The 22,627-nt window shown below is 37.1% G+C and overlaps 1 protein-coding gene across 6 annotated transcripts in view; it reads left to right on the forward strand.

Moving 5' to 3' along the window:
- mgat4c (mgat4 family member C) overlaps positions 1-22,627 on the forward strand; it is a 125,634-nt gene that overhangs the window by 57,641 nt on the left and 45,366 nt on the right. For all 6 annotated transcript variants that reach the window (XM_058387068.1, XM_058387071.1, XM_058387069.1 and 3 more), the window contains one exon: positions 914-1,009. The gene's annotated coding sequence lies outside the window, so the exon portion shown is untranslated. The remainder of the gene's footprint in view (positions 1-913; positions 1,010-22,627) is intronic.

Consider the following 22,627-nt stretch of genomic DNA (forward strand, 5'->3'; position numbering starts at 1 on the left):
TCATTGCATATCTGATGTAGATTTTATGGCTGGATTGATAGCTGGATAGGATGCGGAATCACCTGTGTGCTTTAAACGTGTGTTGATGTAACATGTCGATCCTTAAGGATATTTAAGAAAGTAAGACTCGATTTAGGGGAATTTCTTGAAGTTGTGTTGAAAGTGTTTAGTGAATACAAAACACACACACACACACATGTAGCTTGTAGCAAGCTGTAAAAAGAGGCTATGATTTAAAGTATGGATGGTTGCTATCAATTCTCTGAGTGAGAACATGACATAGATGCCTATTAGATCTAAGTGTGTGTGTGCGCGTGTGTTTGATTTAATGTGTACCAGTGAGCATATATAGTGTGTCCCTGTCAGTCTAAATATGCTGAATGGGTTTTTGTGTGAATGCGCACTTGTGAGTGTATTATATATTTCATATACAGTCACATTTGATGTGTGTGAGTATGTGTGTGTGTATGTGTGTGTGCAAGCAGAAATAGATCTGGCTTTGGCTCTGTTGGTTGTGGACATGACGCTTTACTAGCCGTGTGATGTATGGTTATGGCTCTTCATCGAGAGCCAATTACGATTTCTGTGTGTGTGTGTATGAGTGCTCTGGGATCTCAGAGCACTCTGCTGTCCACACACACACACACACATATACAGCCACAGAGGATTCCTCGATGTCCCCAGCAACCCCTCCCCACCTTCCCAGGGTGCTCAGCATTGCTTTATCAATGTTGAAATAAAGGGAAATGGAATTCTCAAATGTTTTGGCCAATTGGGTCTCTCACACTAACACACAGATCTTTCCATGCATGCCTGCTTATATTCGCTTGTCGCTTTGGCTTCTCAATTCTCATAGGAATCCATGCTTGTGTGCTTGTAAATGAACATTCCTCTCCACTTCCCATTGTTTCAGAGCCTACAGACGATCCACTGTTGCTGGTTGCACCGCATGTCATCTTCTACAACCACCAGGCAGTCTCCTACACAAACATCCACGCTCTGTAGACAGGTAAATTGTCTTATTCTTTTATTTATATCCATTTAACATGTATAGTAAAAACAGCATGAGTCACAGACACGCACTTCATTTTCCAGTTTCAAGTACAGCTCCAGCTTCGAACCATATATAGCTATTCAACCATAATTTGATTATATATAAGAGGCACAAAACTGAGAAAGGAAACATGCCATTTATTTATGTCTTCCGTGTGCTTTTCTTCACTGAAATGTCTGTGAGGTTTTTTTTCTATACCTGGTGTTGGCTTTTGTTCCAGAGAAAGATTTCAGAGATGTTGTATATGGAGCTGAAGATACGAGAGAATGAAAATATTTGGATTGAGCAATCCATTATATTTTGAGGTCTCACTGATGGCATAATAAGTATATTGACGGCACTCTGCTCAAACTATAAACACACACACACACACACACACACATACTTTTTACAAGGCAGCTGCATTCATGACTTTAAAAAAAAAATGTCTCACAAATAATACCCTGTGTTTTCTCTGATTACCAACCGTGTGTATTGTTTGAACAGCATGTGCTTAGTCAATCTACTTTTAGTTTTTTCTCCAAAGTTATTCTGGAGGATGACAGAGTAAATAATCCATCTCAATGTGTTGTGGATTTGTCACTGGCTTAAAAATATTAGCCCCAATGCACACAAAATCTAGGGAGCTTTTCGCTTTGTGTATTCACCTGACATGGCAGTCATTGATAGGCTGCATGGATCTAAAGTCTGGGTAGAAAGAATTCAGCCCCAGGCTCATGACCATTTGTGCTGCTGTTGTGCTTGGTTCCCTGAAAATCCAAAATAATCCATATTATGAAATAATGGAAACTTTTCTTAATGTGGAAATGAAAAACACAAGCTCTGCTTACCAATTTATACAAGTTGTTAAACAGTAGGATATGGATACTGCTTCATTCCCTTTTTTAACCTACTGTTTCAGTCACACAGCTACGCTAGAGCAGAATCTAATCTTCGCCGCAACTGACCAGTGTGTGAGTCCAGGTTTTCATTCCAAGCAGAAGCTACCTCTGATTCCACCTGTTTAATCAGATGATCTTGACTTTCAAAATGCTAAGAGGTGTGGCTTCTGCTAAGTTGAAATGAAAACACACCGGCCCTTTCCGGAAGATACTACACCCCTGGGTTAGAGACTCTGGGAAAAGAAAACCGTATGAAAACCAAAGGTTGTAAAAATCAGTAGCATTTTTGAAATTCTGAGCTCTAAACCCATTAGCATGAGACGCAGTGCTGTAGTAAAATGCAGTCTTGTTTGAAGCAGAAGCAAGCTGTTCAGTCGACTCACTAAGAGCATAAACATGCCTCTGTTGATACAGTTTCTATTTTCAAGGGGATTTGGAGAGAGCAACTACTGCTGTTAATGTTTTTTTTTGTTTTTTGTTTTTTTAATTCAAAGCAATTTTGTGGTGTGACGTGTCTTCGCAGAAGTTTGACACCGGGCTTGAAATGGTGTTTGCCTAAAATCTGTTCAATTTGCATAAATCATCACGATTTTTCCAGTTTTTCTTACTTTAATCATACCCCAATTCCAAACATATGGTATTAACACATGTGCAGTGAATAGCACATGTAAAATGACAGAGTTACTCTTCCTCATGTAGTTCTAGTATGCTAAATAGCAGCTCATTCACATTTATTTTTATTGTGTTTCCTGTTATGTTCTTGTCATCATTATTTTTTGCTTGCACTAGGAAACACACATTTTGTATATGAAGAGTATCTTTGAAAATTAAACAGCCTAAATTTTGGAACAAATGCTTGATGTCAATCTTATAGTTTGAAGGATAGCTGTGTTTTCTTTCCCTTATACTTCTCAAAGTTGGTATGAATTTGATGTGGAGTATGAAAAAGATTTCTAAAGATTCATTTGCCAGTGAAAACCTCCTCACTGGTCTTTTTTTTTTGTATGTAGGGCCCTAGATAAGATGTTTTTGGGAAAGGTTTTTTTTTCTGGTATGTAATAAATGAACCTTGAAGGGACAACCTGTGCATGTACATGAAGATGTTCTTATCCAACGAGACGACGTGTAGTAGTTTTCTATTTTGATCCATCATCCCACCATAATGACATTGTAGCCAACAGTGGCCTGGTGACACAAGCTCTAATGAGCAGGGAAGAGCACAGGCCTGATGGATGATGGGCAGTTGGAACAGCACAGAGGGGAGGTACAGCTGTACAGCAGCGGAGGGAAACGTTGATAGGAGCGAGCATTAAAGATTCATCCAAACAGCTGTTCCTAGCACAGAACGCTATCATGCAAAGCCATGTGCTCTGATTTTGAACCAGACGGAGTGTAGGAAGCACGGCTGAAATGTTTCAAGGGTTTGTGCCAGATGTGTACTGGTCTGAAAGATCTGGCAGGATTGGGAGAGTGAGCAGAACTGATAGTTTTATTTATTTATTTATTTATTTATTTATTTTTGACTTTTGTCTTTTGTAGTGTATGATAACTGTTAGACATTACAGTAGCAGTATTTGAATAATCATACACTAATACCTGAATTAATACTTACATATGAACAGTAAGTTAAGTTATGTACTAATCACGAACTAATAAAGAGCTAACCTTAAGTACGATGTGAGTCTGTGTGTTCATGTGTGAATAATGTAAATGTTTATTAGTAAATCTATTAATTAACATGTAGGGATAACGGAATCAAACATGCTCTTGAAGAAAGAAAACGAATTAAACGTGCATCATTTCAGATTGTTTACTTTTGTGAATAAAAGAGCAGAGCAGACCCAGAGCAGGCACTCGTACTACAATGAGAAATAAATGCAAAATGGGTTGAGATAAAATTATTATGTGTATTCCTATGCTCAGTAAGTAGGATCGGTGGAAACTGTGATAGTAATTCAGTGATATTTTTGCACGCAGCATATGCAGTGATATAAATGATCAAAAATGACAAATGTTTCCTTAATTCCTATTCCTTCTTATAGACCATGTATGATTTCCTTTATCCCTACATTTAATTAATACATTAACAAATAATCATGTACTAATATATACTTATGGAATTCGTTATTCTTGCATGAATTTATGAGACTCAAGTAGTTTTTACATGTATTTGTGCGTGACTATTCATGTACGGTGGTTCTAAAGTGATATAAAGTGTGTAACAGCATGGCTCTGTTCAAGAAAGGAAACAGCGACCAGATTGCATATACTGAAACATGGACATTTGGACAGAAGAGCTGCCGGTAAATGGAATATGTTTATGAAAATATTGCCACTAATGGCTGTCTTTCACTATGTAGCTGTGCACATCATTTTAGCAGATGAATATACGGAGTTAATTCCAGGCATTTTGCTAATTATGAATCAGTTGTCAGACTGTCAGACTGCTTGACATCTAAATAAGGGGGTAAAAATGAGCGTTCTCTGTTTTAATTAGATGAATATGTGTGTTTGGGATCCTGTGGTTTTTGTTGTGTGTAATCAATATGCACAGCCCCACCTGAAGGCAATTGAGTTGTGTGTAATTCATGGACAAAGACCTGTGCCACATTAAATTGTAGATAATACTCAATATTTTATTGCACACCAAGGCCATGATGTACCAGAATGTTAAATAATCAGTGCTAATTTCTATGTACGGATTGTATACATAGAAAATGCAAAGAATTATAATTTTTTTACTTAATAATTGTTGTTTAAATGGTGGCATGTGTCGTGTTATGTGGCTCTGTGTTGTTTTATGTAGCACCAGGGTCTTGGAGAAACGTTGTCTCATTTCACTGTGTACTGCGTCAGCTATATATGGTTGAGATGACAGCAAAAGCTTCTTGATTTGACTTAGGAAACAAGAAAATGTTGCTAAATGCTAAATTTGTATGTACTAAATGTTTTTAATGGCTGTGTTGATATGAGATCTCAGAAAGGCTGAAAAAGAAAAGTAAAACTAAAATTTGCCCCACACACACACACACACACACACATAAATACTGTATAACTGCATATATAAAACAAATCAAAAGCAGGGAGAAAATGTTTGTGATAAGCCATAAATATAAAATTAAAAAACACAGAAAGGTTGGTTCTGTAAATAAAATGACAACATTTTTTATTGTTGTTTTTTCAGAGGTGTGGTAATTTTAATCTGATAGTACCATGGTGACAATAAGTCATTCTGAAAAACATCTATTTAGAACTGAATTGTTTTCAGACACTTTATTATCATTAAGATTTAATGATGAGGGTTTTTTCAGCTTTCAACAAAGGGCTGCTACTAATGTAATACCTGCCCTTCAGTTGTTTTCATTTACACCTGCATGACTGCATTAAGCACAACCCTGCTGTTGTAATCAGACTGAAGTTAATCTATTTGTGAAGACACTATTCCTTTTATTTCACTGTTAGGTGTAAACAAAATAAACGAAAAAAAAAATATGCACAAGGTTTTATTATGTTGCATAAATCTTAATTTATTTTATTTTTGTTCATTTTTTATTTTTTTTTTCAATGCATTATTTTTTAAAACTGAGCTAGGTTTTACTTTTGCAACCCTTTTAAACCCTGACTGACCAATTAATACAGATCTTCAATTAAAACGGGATCGAAATTTTTTTTTTAGTTATTTTCATTATTTTCTAGTGCTTCATTTACGGTTGACAGCAGGTCAAGTTTAATTTCTTGAAAGACTTGATGGAATTCACAAAATCAGGCAGCTCCAATAATGGTACTTACGCTTGCTTTGACATTCTGACATAAAAACAGCTAAAAAGATGTCTTCATAATTCCTGCTCTCCATTTTCAGGGATCTGCACACTGGCACAGTAGTCTTCTTTCTCCATGAGTAATTGCTCAATACTTTTGTGCTAACAAATAATAACAAAAATATTCTGTTAAAAAAAAAAAAATTGTTATTATTTTATGTTGGAGACGATGTTTATCATATTAAAAAAAGTCTTTTTTTGTCACAGCCATTACTGAACTCTCTAAGGAGAATGAGAGATTGTGCAGATCTTTCAGAGCAAAACAACAAAAACAGCCCTTCACTCGAGAGAACATAAACAGTGTCTGACAAAATCTCACGAAGGATTCACCAGTGAGCAACAGCTGAGCCGATGCGCTCGCTCCCGGCGGCACCACGACGCACACAGGTCTCTTTCATATTTCTCCTGCAATAATGATTTTCAGTCAACATGAAGAATAAATATTTTGTCCTTCCTGCTCAGACCTTGATGAAAGGGAAATGCAGTTATCTGTCAGAGACAGAAAGACTCACGCCTCCCCCTGCAGCTGCGTCACCGCACAAAATAGTCAGCAGTGCAGGTGAGCCTGTTCCTGCAGGAGATCACAGTAACAATCCTGTTTTCTCTGCTAGAAATAACAGCTGGTGATGTTTTTCTAATGAAGAAGCACTATTGCGAGGTGTTACTCCTCGTTTCACAGCAGCTGTTAGCCCGGGCTGTGAATGGTGAAAAGACATGTAATGGCGACAGTGTGGTCCACTTTGTCTTTCCAAGACCCATATTAAATATAACTGTCCTGCCAGGGCACTCTTTTCTCTCTTTAGCACTCACATCTGGAGCAGTAGAAGTCAGTGTAGGGAGCATAGGGGCATGACAGTGTTATGAGAAATGAAACGGTGCCCGGGCTTGTGCAGCTGTGAGTGCTAGAAGAAAAGAAAAGACAAACACACTCTGTTTCTCAACCATGTGTCATTAGAATCCAAGTGTTTTATGCAAGGTTACCTTTGAGTGTGTGTGTGTGTGTGTGTGTGTGTTTAGGCTCTAATGCCTTGCAAAACAAAATGCATGCTATTATGAAATCCAGCATGGACACATTAGACATTGGTTGAGTGCAACTGTGCTTTTTGCTCATTGATAGACATAATAACTTAATACAACAAGCATTTGCATGTTTTTTTCTTGTGAGACAATGACTGTATAGAGCTTTTGCTATAAGACTGTCACCAATTACGCCCATGCATGCTGACTTACTAATAGCAAGACTAGATAGCCTTTTAGCGCACACACACACACACACTGTTTAAAGTCAGGCATGTTTGATGCACTCTTTATGACTCTATCTGATGCCACCCAGATGAGGATGAGTTCCCTTTTGAGTCTGGTTCCTTACATGGTTTCTTCCTCACATCATCTCAGGGAGTTTTTCCTTGTCACTGTCTCCTCTGGTTTGCTCATTAAGGATAAACCGGTAAATTTATTCATTTCCAGAATTTATAAATTTCTATAAAGCTGCTATCCTGTCCTGTTCCCTCCTGTATCCTCCTATCCTGTTCTTAACAGAAACTCCATAAACATGTTTGTTTTGCAATAGAAAGCTAATTCTAAGGCTCACAAAGCTGAGAACACTGCTACAAGTCCATTTCTTAAGCGTCTCAAGAACATTTGCTGACCTTATTATCTGTGCTGATTTAATGTTGCAGATGAGATGATAAAAAGCAGAGAATGAAAAAGTGGAACAAAGCGAACACTTTTTGCCTGCCAGACTTGGCGAGCTGATGAGTTTTGCTTGTTTCTCCCATGTTCAAGAGAGACTGAGTAGAAAGGAGCAGAGCAGAGATGAATGCAGATCAGCTGCTATCACCTGATGCCTAATCAGAAGGTCTTGTTATTAAGATTATACTGGAGACTCTACAAGAGCTACTTTGTAAAATTAGGTGAGGTGATACCAGAGAGAGCTTCCTTAAGATTCACACACCAGGCCTTGGCTTTAGTCTAAAAGTGTAAGAGAGAAGTAAAAGAGAGAGGAGTCAAGAGAGTGAGATAGGGGCCCAGAGGGTCTCTCAACACATTGACTCTTTGAAATGGCACCAGCTTTCCTGAGAAAATAAAAGCCTAAACGAGACAAAGGAATGTGACGATGAATCACACTGATGCTTTGAAATGTGAGGGAATGTGCATCTGTGGCATTCAGGATCCTTCTCCTGGGGTGAGGGATTGGGAAGAAAGAAATAGAAGAAGAGAGGGAGAGATTGCTTAGGCAGCTTGGCCAATGTAGATATGAACAGAGTGGGTTCCGTCGTCTGTGCCGTTGTGTTAAGTATGTGCCTCTGCGTTTGACTTCTTGAAAGTCAGAGTGTTATAAGCATAACAATGGTTTCTCATGAGGTCCCAAGTGTTGCACATCACTGAGCAAATACCAGTTACAATTTTACAAAAATGTGGATAATGTGTAGCATTGTGGCCAACTAACCCCTAGAGATATAAAAGCTTAAATTACCTTGTGTTTTTTATGTCATTCAGCCAAAAAAAAAAAAAAAATAGATGGAAAAAATACTTCTTAAAGGAATTTTACAGCCTCACCTTGACTGCACAATGTACCGTTTATATTCTGTGCACCACTTCATTTTTACTACAATCCGCTAGTACTTAAGTGCACTTCATTTGCTTCTGATTTCTTCTTCAGATTGTACAGTTGAAGAATAGAAAAAGACATGCTGACAATTTTCCAATATTCATGTGTCCAGTTTGATGAAATTGTGCACAGTGTAGTCTTAGATTCCTGTTATGGCTGAAATGGTCTTCCACTGTTCTAGCTCATCCACTTCAGGGTTTGATGTAGTTGTATTCTGAAAAGCTTTTCTGTTCACCAATGGCTGTAAAGATTATTTATTCATTTCTGCCATTTGGTAGACAACCTCATCTAGAGCAACTTATAATTTATTTCAACTGAGCAACTGAGGGTTAAGGACCTTGCTCAAGGTCCCAGCAGTGGCAGCTTGGTGGACCTGAGATTCGAACTCACAACCTTCAGTAGTGTAACACCATAACCACTTTTGTATATACCACGTTATTAAGTTATCATAGCCTTCCTGACAACTTGAACTAGTCTGGTCATTGCTCTCTGACTGCACTCATCAGCAAGGCATTTCCATCTACAAAACTGATGCTCACTAGATTTTTTTTGGTTTGTTTTTTACACCAGTCTGTGAAAAGACTAAAATAGATACTGTTTGTGAAAATCCCAGGAGAGTTTCTGAAATACAACATCCTGTCTGGTATGGTCAAAGTTTCTGAGATCAGATTTTCCCTGTTGTGTAGTTTGTTTTGAACATCATCGGAGACTCTCGACCTGCATCTGCATGATTTTATGCAGATAGTTCCTGCCAAATAGCTAATTGCATGAATGTGTACATATACAGGTTTTCCTATTAAAGTAGAACATTTATATATTTATATAGTCTGTTTTTACACTTAGATCATTTTTCTGTTTTTAACTGAATGCAGCAGACTTTCTTTTTTTTTTTTTCAAGAGTAATGAGCACTGATTCAGTCCCAGCATCTACACAGCAGCGTAGTGAAATAATTAGTGCTTCCTCTAGTCATGTGAAGCCTTTCAGCAATGCTGCATGTGTTGTAGGTCAGAATGACATGATGGCTGTCTTTCTGGGCATGAAGCACAGTTGTGTTGATATGCTGAGAGAAACAGAACTGGCAATGACTAATTCAGGAAAAGGGCCCAACATTGGGCCTAATATATATATATATTTTTATTTATTTATTTTTTTTTTAAAAATGAACATTCACTGGCACGGGCAAAGCTTTAGAGATTACATTGACAGACACATCTGGGGAATTCAAAGACCTGACCAACGTGAGTCCCTCTTCTGATGCTCCTGAACTCTCTTTCACCTCTATCTGCAAAAGTAATTACAGCAATCCATTGGGTGGCTGTGTGTTGTATTGAATCTTGAATGTCTAATAAAGGTCATGAAAACAAATACTTCTCTCTGGCAAAGAAGAGAGATCATTCTTGTTTTCAATGGACTAGTCCTATTCAAAGATCTATATCACATTCCCTGTCCTTCAGTCAGTTTTTTTTTTTTTTTCTTGTTAAGGAGTGCTATATGGTGTTTTTCATTTTTCTTCAGCAAGAAAAGGAAACCTGCTACAAGTCTCATCTGTCTAGGTAAGGGCCCTTTAATACGATGCAGTCTAACAAACGACTGCTATAATATGATCATTTTATAATCATTACCTTCAACTGCTCAGATGTTCTGAGTTCTGTAGAGATATTTTATTTCAATTCATTGCCTCCACATAGAACAGAGAACAGAACAATGGTGTCTCCTGCCACACTGCTTCACCATCAGCCGGATGTTGACCTCCAGAATAGAAGCACTCGACCATTGCACCATGCGAGACTGCTGGATGCCCCTGTCCCTGTATTTCTGGCAACGGATTATCCACCCATGCTTCAGGTCTGCCTGCCACTTCAGAATCACTGACTGGAAAAAACACACAGCAGTTTTCCCCTGTGGGATAGTCTGCTTGGGTTGATTGTTCAAATCTACTGTTCTCAGGGGAAGCAATGCCTGTGTTTACATGCAAAGATTTTCACCAATCCAAAATGTATTCATTCTGATCGCAGATTCTGAATAAACTCTTTTTATGCTCCCTAAACTGTAAATGCTGTGTAGTTTCATTTATAAAAGACATGCTAACCTATCCAAAGGATGCATGGAGTATGGGCTCAACATTTCCATAAAAAACATGAGCATTAGTTTCTGATGAGTGGCTTAAAAGAAAAGCGTTTTGCTCAGGATTGTCAGGAGTCACAGCCGTCCGTGGCCGGAATCCAAGATCGTGCTGTCTGGGTGGGAGGGATAATGTCTCTCCCTGTCAATCACACTGACACTAGCCAATCATTGGCATCTTTGAGCTCTTGTACGTGGAAGAGGGTTGATATCACTTTCCTTGGAGTGTGTTACAGTGCTCTGTGATTCAGAATGTGAAAAGATGCAGTTGGCTAGCTAAAGATTTCACAGAGGAAGATGCTGACCTTCCTTGCTAGGGGATGGGGAGAGCTGGCTGGTGGGTGGGAACTGACTGGTAACCAAATTAGGGAACAGTTTGCAATGAAAAACTCAAATCAATGAAACAGAAATAAAGAATGCGAGTTTGATCAGCACATTCATGTTTTTGGTCATGCTGTTTGTGCCTTTAATACATTCTAAATTATTTCTGTCTCGGCTCAACATCATCCAAGTGTGACGAGTGAGAGTGAGAATACACACTTTGTGTGACAGCATTCGATTCAATTCAATTTTATTTGTATTGTGCTTTTTAAAAACCAGCTTTACAGAAATATATAAATACAGGATACAAATGATCAATTATTATTGTAAATTATTACCTAAAGGAAAAACTCCATGACATGATATGAGGAAGAAACCTTGAGAAAAAACAGACTCAAAAGGGAACTTAAATTCAAACGACTGGATAGTGTGATTATAAATAATTTACTTTCTATATGGTCAAAAAGTTTATTTAACAAGGAATTATTTTCATTTAATTGTCTGTACCGCTTATCCGATCTATCCTTGGGTCACAGAGATCCTGTGCCTATCTCAGGTATCAAGGCAGGATACACCCTGAGTGACAGAGTGCCAACCCATTGTAGGGCACACACACACTCACTATGGGCAATTTAGAGACTCCAATCAGCCTAGAAGCATGTCTTTGGACTGTGGGAGGAAACCCACCAAGCACAGGAAACTCCACACACAGTGAGCAGGAGCGAGACTCAAACCCAGGATGCTGGAGGTGTGAAGCGAACTTGCTAACCACTAAGCCACTAAGCCACCATGCCGCCCACCAGGAATTATATAACCAGGAAATTACTATTCTAGTTTAACATGGCGTTTATCTGTTGAACTGTTTACGGATAAAATCTTGAAAGCTAATCTGTTTGTATCAACTGCAGTCCAAATCCATCTCCACAAATTCTAAGTGTTGATATCCACAACATTCCCATGTATCTCTGCAGTGAGCAGGTCCTAGTGATGAGAACCGGATTGAAATCAGGCAGGTTCGGAGAGCATTCAAGAGACTACACTTTATTTGTCCATAAGCATAATGCATTTACATATACTTCTAATCCTGTGAAATAACAAGTCATTGTTTGGAATTAACACAAGAATTAATAGGATTTTTAAGCTGCATGTGAACATAGCCACTGGGTCTTTGAATTTTCAGTTTGATAAAGGGAACAGATTGCACCACTTGGATAACGGTCCAGATTTCAGTCAAGCCAAAAGTTTATTATTTATAAATATCATGCATGAGACTCTACAAAGCTAAATTACTTATTAAGCACATGCTGAAATGTCATATATTATGATGTTGGCCATCATTTGGGAAGTTCATCAGGGTTTAATGGTTTCTAAAAGGATTTGTGTTGTTCTTTGGTATGCACATAATGGATGATCATTGCTGCTTGTTGGATATAAATAACAGCATTATGTCTGAGATTTCAGCTATTCAGTTTTATACAGGAACAAAACAAGAGCAGCTCATTAGTCTTCAGTGTTAGAGAAAATGGGGAGAATTATAATAAGAGGAAAAAAAAAATGCGAAAGCTCTTGGTGACAATGAAATCCATCAAAATGTCCCTTATACTTCTAAAAGTTTGCATTAAATATATGTTTTTCACAAACACTGTCAGATCTGCCTCAGATGTGCCAAGTGGCCGCTGCTAATAGATTCTGAAGTATGTGTAATTAAGATAATGAATGCTTTGATGTACCGCATAAATCCACGGCTGAGGAAGAAACAATATTTAAAAAAAAAATTAAAAAACTCGTGCGGACTGATTTAATATATAAAAAATAAAAACTCTTCATGCTGTAGTGTTGTCTACAGGGAAATGGAGAAAGGGTTTCATTTTTATAGAATGCAGCCTCCTCTCCATATTCATTTGACCTCCCTTTCTGTCTTTTTCCTTTCCCCAAGAGTCTGTGGTGAAGGAGTGCACTGCTGCTCTACTACAAATATGCAGCAGTGCTTGTGCACACACTCACGCTGTCCTTCATGGATGATAACCTGATTGTGAATTCCAATTACATATGTATCAACAAGAGATTCATCCAATTTAATCACCTTATTTTCTCATTTTGCAGCTTCCCTCAAAGTCAAGCCGCTTTCCGTCTTTTTTTTTTTACTTCCCTCCGTCATGCAGGCTGTGCATCCCATTTCCATTTAAATTAATACGACGCAAGTCTTAATATGACGAATAATTTTGAAAACGAGAGCGAAGGCCGAAGCAAATCTCAACGCTGTACTCGGCTCAACGGAATTGCACACATGACATTTTCAATGTGTGTGTCCTAATCCAGCCAGGTTAATGTGGTGGGCAAAACTGACGTCTGGCTTTCTCGCATAGACGTTTCCCATAAATGTCAGTGCAGCACTTTTTGACGTTGTCTTAGAGCGTCTATAAAGGCCCTCTCTCTGTCTTAACAGTACAAATGTTGTTAATGGCCAATTAGTTGAGCTTGATATGGCTGCTTTCCTGCTTCTCACTTATTCGCTTGACAGCAAATATCTTTTAAACAGTACCTCAAGGCAAGACACTTCAGGTTAATGGTGTCATTTCTTAAAACAGTAGATATAATAATCAGTCTTTGTCAGTGGAATGCTGATGGTCTTACAAGCATTTTATGGATCTTTTTTTTTTTCTTCAAAAATTTGCATGTATTTTTGGAAATGAAGTGTCGCCTAATTAAATGCGCATGAATTCCTATACTGAAATCATAAATCTAGGCTCTAATGATGTTGCAATACAAATGTTAATTTCACAGTGAATACACTGGCAAGAGAGCAAGTTTTTATTTCATTTTGGAATGTCATTTGTTTAGCATTTCATTAAAATTATACTTAAAAAATATTTTTTTAATGCCATTTTCTGGATAAAATTCAACAATTGTTCAACATTTTAAGAAATTCCCCTATGTGCTTCTAAATAGGTTTAAGAATGAACATTTAAAAATCTAATGAATAAAAGTAATCTAGTACCTGGGATTTTTGTTTCTGGACTAAAAAATGAAAAAAAAAAAAAAAAACCCTGCCCATTATTATTCCCCTTTGTTTGGAAATATCACAAGAGTTATTAGGATTGTTAAGGTGCATGTGAACATAGCCACTGGGTCTTTGAATTTTTCAGTTTGATAAAGGAAACAGGTTGGACAACTAGGTTAGATTTCAGTCAAGGCAAAAGTTTATTATTTATAAATATCATGCATGAGACTCTACAAAGCTAAATTACTTATTAAGCACATGCTGAAATGTCATATATTATGATGTTGGCCATCATTTGGGAAGTTCATCAGGGTTTAATGGTTTCTAAAAGGATTTGTGTTGTTCTTTGGTATGCACATAATGGATGATCATTGCTGCTTGTTGGATATAAATAACAGCATTATGTCTGAGATTTCAACTATTCAATTTTATACAGGAACAAAACAAGAGCAGCTCATTAGTCTTCAGTGTTAGAGAAAATGGGGAGAATTATAATAAGAGGAAAAAAAAAATTTCGTTTTTTTGCAATGTCATTTATTTTGCATTTATTTAAGAATATACCTAATTATACATTCAGATGTATAATTAATAAATATATAGATTTCAAACATATAATCCAAATTCAGTATTCAATATAGAAAAATTTAAATTCACTATTTTAAGAAAATCTCACTGGGCATATAGAAATGAACATTAAAAAATTTTCTTTGAGATTTTTATTACTGGTCTAAGGAGCAAAACTATTTTGAGCTTTTTAAGGGATATACTATATGACATGATGGGATTGTGCAGAGTGGGCGGAGCTTAATGCTTTCTTCAGTGTTCAATGTCATTTCAGATAATGCATTAGCTGTGAGTGCATAAAACCAACTAAATTAACATATTACTGTTCGTTTTGACATTTTTATTACTACAGTATAAGAGTAGACATGTTACAGATGCAGTTTATCCTGTAGTGGCTTAAATGGTGCAGATATAATTTCTGTAATGTAAGAATACAGCACCCATGAATGTTGAGAAGGACTGCAGAGTGTAACTGTAAACATATTACATGTGAAGACTTGGTGATGTACACACATATTTAACAGCTCTTATTGATTTATTATTGTATAAAAAGCTCTCAGGATGCTTTCCCTTATCTGACATTGTGTTTATATCTCCAGCAAGTCTTTCGACAAGGCTTTCTCTATTTTATAAACCCATGTTTTATGTATTATGACATGCTTTCTATATATGATAGACTTTATTGTTATTTTTAAAGCTTAGTGCTATAACTATTGACCGCTAGCTTGATATACTGCATGGATGAATACTCAGTATGGACGTGGACTTTAAGTTCACTTGTGTGGGTGTTTGAGGTTGTTAGTTTTTTTTTTTTCTTAAAGGTGCCAAAATTAGTCTGGGGTGAAAAAAGATTCTGAGTTCTGCCTGGACGTTGAAGAAGTAATGAGGCTGTCTCATTTAAATAGGGGGCGCGTTTGAGATGGGACGTGTAAGTCCCAGTTTTCCATTTTCTTGACAATGCCTTTGATGAGTGCTGATAACAAAGTGCCTCTCTTGGGGAACCTGCATCTTCTAATACACAGTTTGCCTGAACAGACAGAAGCCCGAATGATCTGAGCTACATGGTAGTCTGTATCCTCAAAGTAGAAACATTGTCGGCATTGTTTATGCTTTTCTACTATTATTTTTAACCACTTCTATTATAGATATAATAACCCAACACACCATTTACATGTATTTCTTTGGGTTATACGCTATGTGGAGGAAACTATTTAAATGCGAATCTTAGAGTCTTATAGTAGAAAGACAACATTCAACTTTTAATATTTAATTTATTTGTACTGTATATGTTTGTTATTAACAAAAGCAAGTTACCAAAAAAAAAATACATTCAAGTTTTGTTTGCAAAGACCCAATCTGATATTATGGATGAAAAAATCCCCAAGTCGTAGCTTTACATTTTTAAAAGTCTTGCTGCCAAGCCTGGTCAATCAGACAAAGTGTTAAAGAGATTGGTGCAAAGGGGAAAGGAACATGGGAGAACAGGTCGCTTACAGCCCAATCAGCAGAATGCAATCAAGTGGATCACTGCAGCCAGCGTAACAAATGTGTTAGCTGCCCATAGAGAGCTATGTTAAATTACGCTGGGAATAAAAGGTTGCTTTTCTATCACAGAATTCAAGCTATCAGAGCTTAAGTACTATAGGGAAGCTCTAAAGGCTGCAATCCATTGTCTGGAATCATTGCTGTTGTGTCTTTTTCCAACTGGGAGAATAATATCATTATCACTCTGATACAATGTGCCGGTTTTCTCTCATTCAAACACTAAGGGTATTTTTACAAAATGTTTTAAGCATAATCGAATACTATTTTTAATTCAGCATTTTATTTTGTGAATAGTCTGGCAGGACATCACAGAGCACCAAGCACAAATCTAACTATGATCATGATAAGATTAAATTAGCCTGGAGGGGCCTCATTATTAGCTTGCAGTACACCATTGAAGACCAATTATCACAACCAACCTTCTCAAAGTCCCAATTAACACAGCAGTTAGGAAATAGCTTTGAATACTGTATACATACACTTTCTGAAATTGAATACTGGAAACTTTAGCACATATCCATACAGAAATCTTTCTACAGAAACACAAACTAACAACATGGCCTGACAGTCACAATTGAGATACAGATACTGAACCAGTGAAATGTTGGACTCTATTTTCATGCTGATGCAAAAGTAAATCACCGGTTAACGCTGGCGTGTTGCTTTCTAGTTTGGGTGCAAGTCAATTTTTATGCAGTTGTAATCTGTTCTATTTTTTAAGGTCATGAATTGATCTTCTGTCATGCCATGGTTTGAATGCTGCAAAGGGAGGTTTGACATTTAAAATCCTGATGTAGAAATGTTTTCCCAAAAATATATGGATGTTACCATCTCTCTAGACCCTCTCTTATCACAAATACAGAATATAACAGTATTTTTCTTAATGACTTAAATTTTTAATTGTTGGTCACTACTTGTCAACAGAGGTTGGGCATATGCTGGTCTGTGAAGTTAGTAAAGCATATACACCAATCAGCCATAACATTATGACCACCAGCCTAATATTGTGTTGGTCCCCCTTTTGCTGCCAGAACAGCTCTGACCCGTCGAGGCATGGACTCCACTAGATCCCTGAAGGTGTGCTGTGGTATCTGGCACCAAGATGTTAGCAGCAGATCCTTTAAGTTGCGAGGTGGGGCCTCCGTGGATTGAACTTGTTTGTCAAATCTCTCCAGCCTAAATAGGCTACTTCATCCAAATACTAACTAAATATTCTTGTATGGACTTCCAGTGATACTTCGGGTTTAGCTCTTCTCTCACATGATGATCTCAATAATTACTAAAAGAGCCGCCAACTCTAAACCCTTCATAAAAATGTTTAATGTGTGAAATTGTATTTCAGTGTGGTGAATGAGATTAACTACAAAGCTCTCAGCTTTAATCCCCTGCAATATGTATGGCTTTCTTTAAAACAAAATACATGTGGGCGAGATCTTTCAACCATTTAGGCTGTGTGTGTTTGATGTATTGCGATCACAGAGCAAGACTCTGGCAACTGACAAATTATTAAAAATAGCTCATCTACTGTATTAATTGTAGACATATAGTGAACATAGTGGACTTTTTGGACTGTTGGCATTTGGAATAAAAACGCACTTGTGTCTGTGTTAGTCACTTTAAGCTACTGACATAAAATCTGATATAAAATGTGTTTTCTGTTAAGGTCTAAGTTTAAACAGCTGATCATCAAGGAGCTGATTTGATTGGATAATACAGAAGCACAACTTTTTACCTGTGCCAAAGTTATAAAAATGTGCCGATCTTATGTTGTTGTTTTTTGGTGTTTGAGTTTTGACCCTAACACTAAATACTGGACCTTCATTTGCACAAACAGAACAATTTTAAGAAGTAAGCATACTGCTAAAACTAACTTATGCCAAGTGTTAATTATTGATGGGAGAATATTATGACTTTGTAATTATAAAATTCCTTATAAAAAAACCTTATAAGTTTTATATATCAATTTTTATAACTCCTTATAAAACTTACCCAGGGCTAATTGTGCACATTGACATCTATGGACTTAATTGCTGCTTGGACATGAGTTAGCAGGAGGGAAAGTTTATTTATTTATAACCACAGTTTTCTCCCTAAACATAATACATAGCAATGCAAATACGCAGAGACATTTAGAAATGTATTGTATTGTGTATGTATGAATCATGTAGCATATTTCACCCATTTACATTTCTGCCATTTGGCAACTACCTTTTACATGAGTGACTTACAGAAATAAAAATGAGTACTTCATGATGAAGTAGGTATTTATGTCATTGTTTTAAGACAGACAGTGGCTACTGTTTTTAAATATCTAAGCCACACGCCCCCCACTAGGATTCACAAGGATTCGTGTTTTCTAACACAATAGGTACCAGTTACTTCTGCATGCTTCCTGAATGGCTCATTTGTGAGCAGTTTCAGCTCATCCTGCAAAAGAGCTTTCTTCATTTGGTCTGTTTCTCTGTTATTATTAGAATCTGCTGTATACTACTGTCATTCTCTCAAGAAATCGTTTGGCTGGAATTTCATTTTCGTTAAATCTGATGCCAAAACCTATGTGCATAAATTGTTTTTTTAGGCTAACAATACCTGGTTGACTGGTAAGGAGTGTATACAAATTTGGTCTTTCTCCATCACAGGGAGATTTAACAGTTATAACAGCATATATAGCTGTTTGGCAGTCATTTTAGTAAGAAATCTCCTAATTTTTCACCCTATCTGTCTGGATCTTCTGTGCTTTTTATAAAGGGCAAACAGAGCCCTAATGTAATTAGTGAACAAAATGTTCCTGCACTGAAATGCAGAAGTGTGAGGCTCCAGGCTTCGCCATGCCATGTACTGGGTGTGAGATTCTAGTTGGGACTGTTCCTTCTCTGCCCATCAGTTTATGCTTCACCACGTAATCAGATGTCTGTGCAGTCATGTACTGAGTCACAGACATGCTGCTCAACATTATGCAGTCATCCTGCTAAAGGACTCAGCAATGGGGCACGGCCTGTAGTTCACATACGATGACAAGTATTGTCACAAATTAGTAGCCTTAGACAAGCAAATGTTATGATGCTCTTAGTGAAGATTTTTAAGGAGAAACACTGCATTTATTTGGTGATATTCCACCACCAATTAGAAAAAGTTCTAATTTACTTTTAGATTGTCAGGAGAGTTGGCTAGTCCTGTCTAATTAGAGATATGTTACTGGAGGTGGTAGCTGATTCTGGATTTTTTAATCTGGATTTAATACATTCTCTGAGCTTCCAAAATGATTACAGATGCTATATTTGATACACTTTCTTTACCTAAATGAAGTAATATGATATTAACCATGTAATAGCGATATTGTGACTTCTTTGTCATGTCATTTCCAAGTGAAAGTCTAGAAATAAGTGACTTATATACAATGTTTATATGTACATCTCTGGGAGTCTGGATCTACTGTTTGTTTCCCAGGCCTGGCTCTAGCTGCTAAGATTAGGAGTCATCCATTCTGTGCTCAGCAATATATTGAATTTCACCTCGCATGCAGGATCTTTCTCTCATAAGGCACATCTTTCCTCCTTTCACTGACTGTGTGCAAGAAACACTGGGCAAGTTTAGCAATTTTATGTGATGGAATATATATATATATATATATATATATATATATATAAATAATAAATATATATATTTATTTATTTATTTGTTTGTTTGTTTATTTTACACAAAAGTAAGTTTTTGTGCAAATCTCAGCAATCATTCATACATAAAGTGTATGAAAGCTAAACTTGAATATAAACATTCTGTTACAGCCATGAAACGGCTGACTCACTTTGCCTGGAGTGGCATTCGATCTGCACAGACAATCATCTCAGCTCACATCCAGCAAGGTTGAAGGGCCTTGTGCTATGATGCGAAGCTGCTTTAAAAGCTTATCCTTCTCATAGTGCTAATGAAACGGCGGGTTTTCCTCGGTTCCGCAGATCCTTCCGCAGGCGCTCTAAACTGAAGTGACACTTACAGGCAGGGGTGAATGGCAGATAGAAAGAAACAGGCTCGCCATGGGAAAGGGAGACCTTTGAATAAGTAGATTGACAGGTCCCGCACTCAGAGGAGATGGAAAAGTGCTTGTACCTCTTTTGTGCTGACGATGGTCAGGATTAGATCACGGTGGCGCTGGTTTTTGACACTCTGTCAAGCATTTCTCTGCATCTCTGCTCTGCTGGAAACGACAGCTGGCTCCATTTCCTGGAAATGTTGTTCCCTTTGTCCCAGGGGTGTTTGTTTTTATTTGGATGGCATGTTTGTATCAAAGAGTGGCAGGGAAAAGCTGACGGGTGAACACTTTTGCAAAGTTGAGCTCTTTAAGCTCTTTTCAAACAAACAGCCTACAATTATTTCTGTCACTAAAAATGGCGGTTAAGCTCATCTTGATTATTAGCTAACATGGGCAAACTATGCACCTCATCCATAATACACCATAAGTGTTAACAAGTGACTACCACTTGTTTTATGTGATATTTTTTATAAAGTAACACCTGCATTAACTGATATTCATACCATTAATGTGTCAAATTAAGCCCAGATTTAAAAGCATGAAACAAGCACTTAACGAACATTTACAGTTGCTAACGGTGGCAAAAATCGAAACTTAGCATAAATAACAGCTTGCAATATTAATATACAAACTGGGTGAACAGAGTTTAGTAAATTATGAACATTTGGACACACAGTAAATTAATTAATAATAATTTCAGGTAAATATATTTTTAGTCAAGGTGTATTTTGTTATATCAAATTTTGGTGTAACAAATAACAATGAATATATGCATCAACTTATGCTGAAGTTCATGCTTTGTTAATGTAATCTGATATATAATGTTCATTATGTTCGGAACCTCAATGGAAAAGTCCAAGATTGGCACAAACGAGATTTATTTTGTAACGCGTCAGCTTTTTAGTTAAAATATTGTTTGATTATATTATTAGACTATTTTCAATTTGGTTATTGACTTCCTACATTTTTGATTACCTTTTGATTACTTGCTGGTAGCGGTGCATGTGGAATTTGGGCACTTTGCTACATCTCAGCCTAAACAGACAGATGCAGCAGCACTTTAGTCTTTTAGTTAGTCAAGTTCTCTCACTTCAACATCTGTATACATTGATCAGACAAGATCAGGACCCACAGCTTTCCTACTCATTCATGCTCATCACCACATACTCTACATTGTTAACTAGATGAAGCTTAATTCAACAGCTGTATCACACAGTGACAGCAATAATAATAATATTAACAATAATAATAATAGTTGTAGTAGTAGAATACATTAAAAATTCAGTCAGCCAGCATAGGGTGTCCTCGTTCTTCTCTTTCTCAAATCCACAAAATATAAGGGATGTGTTAGTGTTATCAATCGTCATCACTCAGCTCACAACAGACATTTGATGCTCACACTGCAGAATAGTAAATCATGTCTGCTGTTCTCTATCTCTCATAATAAATTCTCCTCTGGGATCAATTACCAGGATGGAGGTTGTTATAAATGGAGCATGGATAAGACTGTTTGTTTTGAAGCACAATTCAAGGTCACTGATGTGATATGATGACTGCGCTAATGACCATTAAAGGAGTCATCCAGTGGAAAGTGAGACAGACAAACAAGATTGCTTTAATGTAGACCAAGTTAATATGAAATTAATGTATCAATATAAGTGTGTTTACACCCCTGGGACTCACACATTTCTAGAATGCATTTCAAAGTGTATAAAAAAACTCTTTCAAATAGCTTTTATTCCGTAAAACGTTTGTGATAACTGTCATTTAATAGACTTTTGTTGTCTATCATTTTTTCCCTCTTAAATAATTTGTCTGTATGATTCTTTCTTTACTGTGTATTCTGATGTAGTGCTGACTGATACAAGCTAGGGCTTTGTTCATAAAAGACAGATAGTGATGGAAAGTCTGGCAAGTGAATGATGAGTCATTTAAACTGAATTTAGATTAATAGAGCATGGTCAAATATAATTATTCATTTTAGTAAGTGTGTGTATGCATGGCGCTCAGCTCATTGTTTCACATGGTGAGGCAGTGAGCGTGAGGGCATCGCTTTCTCAGCGCTCGACAGCCTTATCAGTCTTATAGCCACCAAATAATATTTTCAAATGGTAGCATCCATTACCCAAACCCGGGGCTCTGGCATGAGCGTTTAATTGCGCAATTAAACTCCAGCAGTCTGGTATCTATTGAGCAATTAACCTTTGATAAACCAATTACTGTTTAGGGTTTGACGGCAGAAGTCAGGCCCTGGAGGGGTTATGTTCTAGTTTAATAGAATGTGCTATAAAATTGCCAGCGTTTATTGTTTTGTTTCTGGCGTATTGATTTCTTTGCTTGCAGAGAGTCATCTTGCAGTTGCCCTCCCCAAAAATGAAAAACAAACATGCAATTAGTGAAAAATGGAGTGAAAAGTTTGGAGGGAAAAAACGAATAGCTGCCATTAAAGCTGGATGTGATGAATTATTCAAAAAGAATTTGAACATGTCTTTAAATGGTGCTTAGAAACACAAAGTGCGAACTCCATCTGCTTTTGATGTTTCAGGCACTACTATGTGCACACGACATGTCCTTAATGGCGCCATCTTACCGAGGATCAAAGCAACATCCTCAGGTCTGAAATACAAGCTCAGACACTGCTCATCTGCCATCCTTTATTGTGGCTATAAAATAAGTATAA

The sequence above is a fragment of the Hemibagrus wyckioides genome, linkage group LG04 (assembly GCF_019097595.1).
Source record: "Hemibagrus wyckioides isolate EC202008001 linkage group LG04, SWU_Hwy_1.0, whole genome shotgun sequence".
Taxonomy (NCBI): domain Eukaryota; kingdom Metazoa; phylum Chordata; class Actinopteri; order Siluriformes; family Bagridae; genus Hemibagrus; species Hemibagrus wyckioides.